Here is an 8,962-nt window from a genome sequence, read left to right as displayed (position 1 = left end):
GACGCAGACGCGAGCGCATCCGCGCACGAAGGTACTCTCGGTCGCCGCCTCAAAACTGGCTCCGACCGGATACCCCTTTTTCGTGTTGTTCTTCTACTGCGGGCTCTGCCCGCCTTTCTCTGAATTCTTTTGCGATATCATGAACACCTACGGGCTCCACCTCCTTGACTTCATCCCCAACGCCGTTCTGACCATGGCAGTTTTCGCACATCTCTGCGAAAACTTTGTCGGAGTCCATCCAAATGTAGCCCTCTTCCGCCACTTCTTCATCCCCCGAGTCGAGAGAGGAGAGCCCTTGTCTGGCGGAATCGCCTGGATCACGAGACTCGGCAAGAAGGATGCTTATCTGGAGGGCGAGCTCCGCAGCAAGTGGGACGAGTGGAGAGCGGACTGTTGCTGGATCGTCGAGGAGAACCCGCAGCCGTTCACCGCCGAGCGCCAAGCTCCAGTAGTGCGCGGCAACGATTGGAGCAACTTGGCCCCGGAAGATGCTAGGCTGAAGATTGCCGTCACCAGGATCCTGCGCCTTAGGCTTGCTGGACTCACTGTAGGCGCTGTTGGCGCGGATTTCCTTCGCTGCCGCATCGCCCCCCTACAGGAGAGGGGGAGACCCGCCTGGGAGTTCCAGAATGCAGCGGACATCATGAGGCTGCGCCCGGGCCTCAACTTCAATTTCACCGTGTTGGAACTGGACGCGATGCTGCTGGAGCTGTTCAAGCACGATCCTGAGCATCCAGGAGCGTTCAGGTTGCCGAGGAACGTCGTGCCGCTGTGCAACAACTCTTCGCTCGACCGCATCCGTGCCATGATGCCACTGTGCGACTCGCACGGGATTGTCCCCACATGGCAAGAGCCTACAGACAATGTCGTGCAGGAGTTCTTCGACAGCTTGGTTGAAGTGGTGATCTACCCCGACGAGCAGAAAAGCCTCACCCGCGACACCACCGACGACGAGATGCAGCGCATCGCCACCAGGCTGGAAGAGGCGGCGGCAGCAGCTGCCGCGGGCCAGTTTGGATTCACCGTGGAGGAGGCAGAGGCAGCAGAGGCAGCAAGCCTTGTCGATTGAGAAGAGCTTGCCGGCGAGGAAACACTTGTCGAGCCTGAAGCCGAGTCAAGCGAGCCCGCCGAGGGCGCGATCGGCTCCTCCTCTTCTTCGCCTCCAGCCAGCTCGCCGCAAGCGGAGCCCCAAGCTCCACCAAGAAGGCGTCTCCACAGGACCGGGGACGTAGCAGGGCGGCAGACGGGGCAACAGCAGCCGCGCCGCGTGACGCGCTCTACCGCGGCAAGCACTGTTGCCGCGGCAGCTGGAGCGGGGTCCTCCCGATCCACTGCTCCAGCTCCCGCCAAGCGCTCAAGGGAAACTGCTCCTCTGCCTCATCGCACCGAAGGTGGGCCGGACTTCGACCTCTCCGCGCTCAGTTCCGACGAGGAAGAAGAAGAGTAAGTTTTTTTGCTGTACTTGTAGTTCTTCAACTTTTGCTGTTTTTGGTCTTGTATCTGACTTGCTTCGGTCTGAACCCATTCCTTTTCAGGACGCTGGCTCAAAGAGCGGCGAAGAGAGCCAAGGCCCCGGTGATCGTCATCGAGGATGAACCCATCGCGTCAACAGGGGACGAGCCCGAGACCACCTTGCCGGACCCGGCAATCATTCCCCAAAGCAGCCCCCAGCGCAGCCCCCAGCGTAAGTATATGGTTCACTTCCTGCTTCTAGGCGCACATGGGTGCTCTTTCTTTGCTGATATCTTGGTCGTTGGTTTGTGTAGGAGCAGAGCAGCCTCACCAGGAGTGCCCGGAAGCCGCTCCCGAGGTGCCATCTGCTTCGACTACACCGCCAATGGAGGATTCCCCGGCAAGGGAGCGTTCTCCGGCAAGAGAGAATTCTCCGGCAAGGGACAGTTCTCCGGCAAGGGACGGCACCAGCGACCCTTCGGTGGTTGAGACCATGACTGCGGATCCCAGTGCAGGTGACCCCCTTGCTTGAAAACTGCCCTTGAGTTCTTCTTCTGATTTTCTTTCTTTTTTTTGGATATTTGCTCGACTTTTCTCCCTCCTTCCATCTTCAGGTCCATCTGTCACAGAGCCAATGGAGACTGAGGTCGCCGGCGAGGAGAATGCGTGCGGTGACACCAATGACGCTGTTGCCACTAAAGAAGGAGCCGGCGCTGAAGATCCCGCCGGCGAAGAGGCCGCCAAGGCTGCCGCTGCAGAAACTGGCAAGGGGTCCGGCGATCGCACTGACGGCCCCGAGGCCGCAGGAGCCCAGGCGCTACGCCGACCGCTGATCCCTCCGCCGCTGCTGCAGCGCTAGGCTCCGAAGAGCCCCAGCCCGGTGCCTATTTGAAGGCCGGCGACGGCATCTTCATCAAGCTCCCTTGGGCGTCAAGCTCCAGGGCGCCGGTTGAAGGAGAAATCCTGGACGAAGAAGTGCTTGCCTCCGCTGGGTTGTCACTTGTCGACGTGCCGGGAAGAAGCAGTGACGAGCCTGAGGAGGAGCAGCTGCTGCGGAGGCTGATGTCACTCTACCGCGCCCGTCAGGCCAAGCTGGAATCCCGAGAAGCGCTTCTCGTGAAGGCAGGTGTGGATATTGAGAAGCGCGCGGAGGAGCTCCGGGATCTTTGCCAGGAAGCTCTCCGGTCTTTGGCAGAGGAGCGGGAGCAACTTGCCGAGGCGCGGGAAGCCTTCCTCCTCGAGAAGGCCGAGGTTGAAGAGCAGTAGCGCCTTGCCGCTGAGAAGCTGTTTGCGCAGGAAGGCGAGCTGGCGCAGCGGAAGGTCAACCTTGACAGCCACGAGGAGGAACTTGCCGCGCGCGAGCAAGAAATTGGTGGGGCCCTCCAGGAAGCAAAGGACGCTGCCGCAGCTGCCGAGGTCGCCAAGAAGGAGCTGGAGGTGAAGGTGGCGCAGCTGGAGGTTGGTCTCAAGGCGAGCGGCGAGGAGCTCGCTACGCTCAAGCGTGAGCGTGAGAAGGACGCCCTCACCCTTGGCGAGCTGCAGGGTCGTCTCGCCGAGATGGGCCAGGAGCTCAGCGCCGCCAAGGACTCCAATGTTGATCTCGAGCTAAAGCTGACCACCCTGACCCAGACGCTGGACGGCGCCAGGAAGCAGGAGGCGGTCTTGAAGAAGGAGATCAAGGCCAACGAGGCGCTGCTGGCGAGTGCTGCTGCCACTCAAAACACCTTCAGGGAGAACGTGGAGCACTGGACGGAAGGGCTCGTGGATGTTGCCGCAACCATCGACGGAGAGCTGGCGCAGCTGGGGATGGAAGATCTTGGGTACTCCTCCGATGAGCACCTCATACCCAGCGCCAAGCTCAGCCTGTTCTTCAAAGGCGTGGCGACGGCCCTCCAGCGACTCCGGGAGAGGATCCCAAAGCAGCTGGCCGACGAGTCGCGCAAGATCTGCGCGGGAGCTCTTCAGAAGGTGCTGGTGAAGGTGGCCTTCCGCAACTCGGGCCTCAACCTCACCAACGTCCTCAGGTCCTTGCCGCCGGATGCTGATCTGGAAGCGCTCAAGGCCCTTGTCGCACCCATTGTGGACAAGGTGAGCGGGATTAAGAGGGTTGAGGGCGATCGCGTAGATTAGGCCGCCCATTTCTCTTTTCCTTGTCGCTGCTGGTCATGTCGCGAAAACAATTTGTTAGAGCTGCGACAAGTTATCTTGTAATGTAACTTTATTTTGGGTAGCGATTGCTATGTTATTTCGTTTACTTGACTCCTGGCTTTGTACGTTTCTGCCCTACGCTTTTAGGGAACTTGCCGGCACAGGCACCCTTGCCGCGAGCGCTGAGTGTGGAACTTCAGCAGCCTGCTGGCAGTGCCGCTACCGACAAGAAACCTTGTCGCAACTAGTCGCAGCTCACTTAAGTTGTTGAGCGGACTCGAAACAAAGTAAGGGCGCAACTAGCTATGAGTTGGTTCCTCCGCGCACAGGTTTTCCATACAAAGCACAGTCGTTCAAGGAAGATAACTTCAAAATTTTAAAACTGGTTGCTCAAGCTTTGGCAACTTAGCTTTTCTGTTGCTTGCTTTCCGGTAAGGCGAAACTTTCTTGAACGATGCCTGGTCCACACCATTATGTTCTCCTTCCCCCCGGCAAACTTGTGTGCGAGGGAACCTTCCTTCCTTTTGAGAAAGAGAAAGAAGATAAAATAAAGATATGGAGCCTTATGGCTCGTTATGACTTACCGGCGGTAGGTGCTGCACAAAGTGTCAGATGATGCACGCAAAATATAGAAAGCATGAAATTGACAAAATGTGCGGAGCACACGAGCTTTATTTATGCACGGGATCTGCGCCCGGCTTTGTACGAAGGATTACATGCAACATCGGCAAGACTTGTACAAAAGGTGGTTGCCGGAACGGGTTCCGGCAACCGCGCCCTACGGGTAAAACTTACGAAGATGTTCAATGTTCCAGGAGTTGCTCACCGGAATGCCATCTTCGGTCTCAAGGTGGACAGCGCCAGGCCTAGTGACTCGTTTCACCCGGTAAGGGCCTTCCCACTTCGGCGTCAACTTGTTGGAATTCTTGGCGGACTGAACGCGCCGAAGAACAAGGTCGCCTTCCTCAAAACTTCTGGCATTAACTTTGCGGCTATGGTAGCGGCGCAAAGCTTGCTGGTATCGAGCAGCTCGTACAGCAGCCTGAAGACGGTCTTCCTCAAGGAGCAGCGCGTCATCTTGTCGCAACTGCTCTTGCTCAAGCTCATCATAAGCGAGCACTCGAGGTGACCCGTATACGAGTTCCGTGGGGAGAACTGCCTCTGCTCCATAGACTAGAGCGAAAGGTGTCTGGCCAGTGGCTCGATTTGGCGTCATCCTGATCGACCAAAGAACCACCGGCAGCTCCTCAATCCAGTTCTTTCCGCACTTGTGCAGCCTGTCGAAAGTCCTGGTCTTGAGCCCGCGTAGCACTTCAGCATTTGCCCTCTCCGCTTGACCGTTGCTTCTCGGATGAGCAACAGAAGCGAAGCAGACCTTGGCGCCAAGATCTTGGACGTACTGCATGAAGGTGCGGCTCGTGAATTGCGTGTCGTTGTCGGTAATGATCCTGTTAGGGATCCCGAAACGGCAAACAATCGACCTGAAGAACTTGACTGCTGACTGTGCTGTCACCTTCCTCACTGGCTCCACTTCCGGCCACTTTGTGAACTTGTCGATTGCAACGTACAAGTACTCAAAGCCCCCGACAGCTCGGGGAAAGGGGCCGAGGATGTCGAGCCCCCAGACCGAAAATGGCCAGGATAAAGGGATCGTTTGGAGAGCTTGAGCTGGTTGGTGTATCTGCTTGGAATGGAACTGGCACGCTTCACACTTGGTTACTTGTGAAGTTGCATCCTGGAGGGCTGTTGGCCAAAAGAAACCTTGTCGGAACGCTTTGCCGGCAAGTGCTCTTGCGCCAATGTGGTGACCACATATGCCTCCATGTATCTCTGCCAACAGTTTTTGCCCGTCTTCCTGGCGAATACACTTCAATTTCACACCGTTGAGCCTTCTTCTGTACAGTATGTTGTCGACAAACTTGTACATACTTGACTGCCGAGCTACTCTTTCCGCTTCTTCTTGCTCTTCGGGAAGCTCTCCTGTCTGAAGGAAATGGACAATTTGCTGCGCCCATGCTGGAGCTTGCGGCTCGACAACAAGGACTAAAGGCACATCTGCTGCTGCGGGAACATCCGCTTCTACGGCAAGGACCTGCGGCTCAGCCGGAGCTTGATGTTCCCCGGCAAGCTTGCCGGAGCAAAACTTGTCGGGAGCGTCTGCTTCAACGGGACAAACCCTAAGGCTTGCCGGAGCAGACTGCCCCTCAGCACTCTCGGTGTTGATCTTGGGGACCTTCTTGGCGGCGGCTTCGGGGAGCTCTGCCGGAAAGTAGTCACCAGAAATCAACTTCCTCTTCTTGCTCTGTCCAGTTGATGGTGTTACAGATGGTTGAGTCAGCTTGAGCACAAAGATCCCTGGTTCCACAGGTAACTTTAGTGCGGCGCACTTTGACAGACCATCAGCAATGTCGTTCTGAGCTCTTGGAATATGCTCCATCTATAGGCCGTCAAAGTGCTCTTCTAGCTTTCTCACTTCATCAACGTAAGCTTCCATCAATGGACTCTGATAATTCTTGTTCACTTGGCGGACGACAAGCTGTGAGTCACCCCTGACACTGAGCTTCTTGATCCCAAGGTCTGCCGCGATCCTGAGACCGGCAAGCAATCCTTCATACTCTATTGTGTTGTTCGTTGCTTGCTCCTTGGGAAAGTGCATCTGGACTACGTACTTGAGGTGCTCTCCGGTAGGCGCGACAAGTAGCACACCCGCACCGGCGCCTTGCAGCGAGAAGGCACCATCAAAGTACATCAGGCACTCTTTGTTTGCCTCCTTGACGGGGATGCTCATTTCTGGAATTTCTTCATCTTGTGTTGGCGTCCATTCTTCTATGAATTCCGCCAATACTCTGCTTTGGATAGTTGAAGTGCTCTCAAACTTGAGGCCAAAGCTCGACAGTTCCAGTGCCCACTCGACAATCCTGCCTGTTGCTTCTGGATTCTGCAATATCCTCTTTAGCGGAAAACGAGTGACAACTGTGATCTCATGCGCTTGGAAGTAATGGCGCAGCTTTCTCGAGGCCATGAGAAGGCCAAAAAGCAATTTCTGCACACTAGAGTATCTTGACCTAGCCCCCTGCAGGAGGGAACTGACAAAGTAAACTGGGCGCTGCACCATTCTCTTCCGCATCTCCTTGCTCGCCTACGCAGATCCATCTTTGACGGGACCAGAGCTTGTCGGTGAAGTCGCCTGCTTGTCGCTGGATGCATCTGCCGTGGTTGCTGGCTCATCATCCGCCTCCCTCTCCGCTACTAACGCAGCACTAACCACTTGATTGGTTGCCGCTAAATACAGCAGCAACTTCTCTTGCGGTTTAGGTGTGACAAGTATTGGAGTGGAGGACAGGTATCTCTTCAAGTACTGCAGCGCAGCCTCCGCCTCCGGAGTCCATTTCATTGGACCTGCCTTTTTCAATATTTTGAAAAATGGCAGGACGCGCTCAGCAGACCTAGAGATAAACCTGCTGAGAGCAGCCACGCAACCGGCAAGCCTTCATACATCCTTGACGCGCTTTGGTGCTTCAATCTGCTCAATGGCCTTGATCTTGTCGGGGTTGGCTTCAATTCCCCGCTGAGACATGAAGAACCCGAGAAGCTTGCCGGAGGGGACTCCAAACACGCACTTCTCGGGGTTAAGCTTGAGGTTGATCTTGCGCAGGTTTGTAAAGGTTTCGTTCAAATCTTGAATCAGAGTTGCCCTGTCCTTGCTCTTGACCACTATATCATCCATGTATGCTTCCACATTTCTGTGTATCTGTGGCTCAAAAGCGACATGGACTACTCTTGCGAATGTTGAACCAGCATTCTTTAAACCGAAAGGCATCCGTACGAAACAGTATGTGCCACATGGAGTGATGAATGTGCTCTTCTCATCCTCTTCTGCCATGAAGATCTGATGATATCCTGAGTATGCATCAAGAAATGAAAGCAAGTAACATCCGGCCATGGAGTCAACAATCTGGTCGATGCGCGGCAAGGGAAATGGGTCTTTGGGACAAGCTTTATTGACATCGGTAAAGTCGATACAAAGCCTCCATTTCCCATTTGCCTTGCGCACGACTACAGGATTGGCCAGCCACGTAGGATGGAGCACTCCTCTGACAAGGCCTGCTGCTTCCAATTTCTTGATTTCTTCTGCGATGAATTCTTGGCGCTCCACTGCTTGTTTCCTGACTTTTTGCTTGATGGGCCACGCATGGGGACAGACGGCAAGATGGTGCTCGATTACTTTCCTGGGAACACCGGGGATGTCAGACGGTTGCCACGCAAACACGTCGATGTTCGTCCGCAGGAAAGCAACAAGCGTGCTTTCCTATTTAGGGTCGAGTGTGGCACTGATGGTGAAGGTACCACCAGTGCCGTCCTCCTTGGCGGACACCTTCTTGGTCTCTGGCAGAGCTGCCATCGTCTTCTTACACTTGCCGGTGGAGCTCGATGGTGCGTCCTCGACGGTAGCGCAGCACTCCGAAGAGGTGCGCTTGCCGGAGTGGGCATCAGAGCTTTTGCCGGACTTGGTCTTCTTCTTCCCCTCGGGAGCTTCAGCGGCAAGTGACTTGCGATCTGTTGCGGCTGCTGCTTCCCGGTAGATCTTGTCAGCGCAGATAAGAGCATCCTTCTTGTCGCCAGGGACAGAGATGACACTTATCGGACCTGGCATCTTGAGCATGTTGTATGCATAGTGAGAGGCTGCCATGAACTTGGTGAGTGCTGGACGGCCGAGTATCCCATTGTAAGGCAATGGAAAATCAGCAACGTCAAAAGTGACCCTCTCAGTCCTGAAGTTCAACTCGCTGCCAAATGTGACCGGCAACGTGATCTTTCCCTTTGGCTTGCTCCTTCCCGGATTGATTCCTTGGAATGTACCGGTCTCTTCGAGCTCGCTGTGTGGATATTGAGAAGCGCGCGGAGGAGCTCCGGGGTCTTCGCCAGGAAGCTCTCTGGTCATTGGCAGAGGAGCAGGAGCAACTTGCCGAGGCGCGGCCTTCCTCCTCGAGAAGGCCGAGGTTGAAGAGCAGCAGCGCCTTGCCACTGAGAAGCTGTTTGCGCAGGAAGGCGAGCTGGCGCAGCGGAAGGTCAACCTTGACAGCCACGAGGAGGAACTTGCCGCGCGCGAGCAAGCAATTGGCGGGGCCCTCCAGGAAGCAAAGGACGCTGCCGCAGCTACCGAGGCCGCCAAGAAGGAGCTGGAAGTGAAGGTGGCGCAGCTAGAGGTTGGTCTCAAGGCAAGCGGCGAGGAGCTCGCTACGCTCAAGCGTGAGCGCGAGAAGGACGCCCTCACCCTTGGCGAGCTGCAGGGTCGTCTCGCCGAGAGGGGCCAGGAGCTTAGCGCCGCCAAGGACTCCAATGCTGATCTCGAGCTGAAGCT

Source organism: Triticum aestivum, chromosome 1B, assembly GCF_018294505.1.
Source record: "Triticum aestivum cultivar Chinese Spring chromosome 1B, IWGSC CS RefSeq v2.1, whole genome shotgun sequence".
NCBI lineage: Eukaryota > Viridiplantae > Streptophyta > Magnoliopsida > Poales > Poaceae > Triticum > Triticum aestivum.
The sequence above is the reverse complement of the archived record's forward strand: the minus strand, read 5'-3'. Positions refer to the sequence as shown.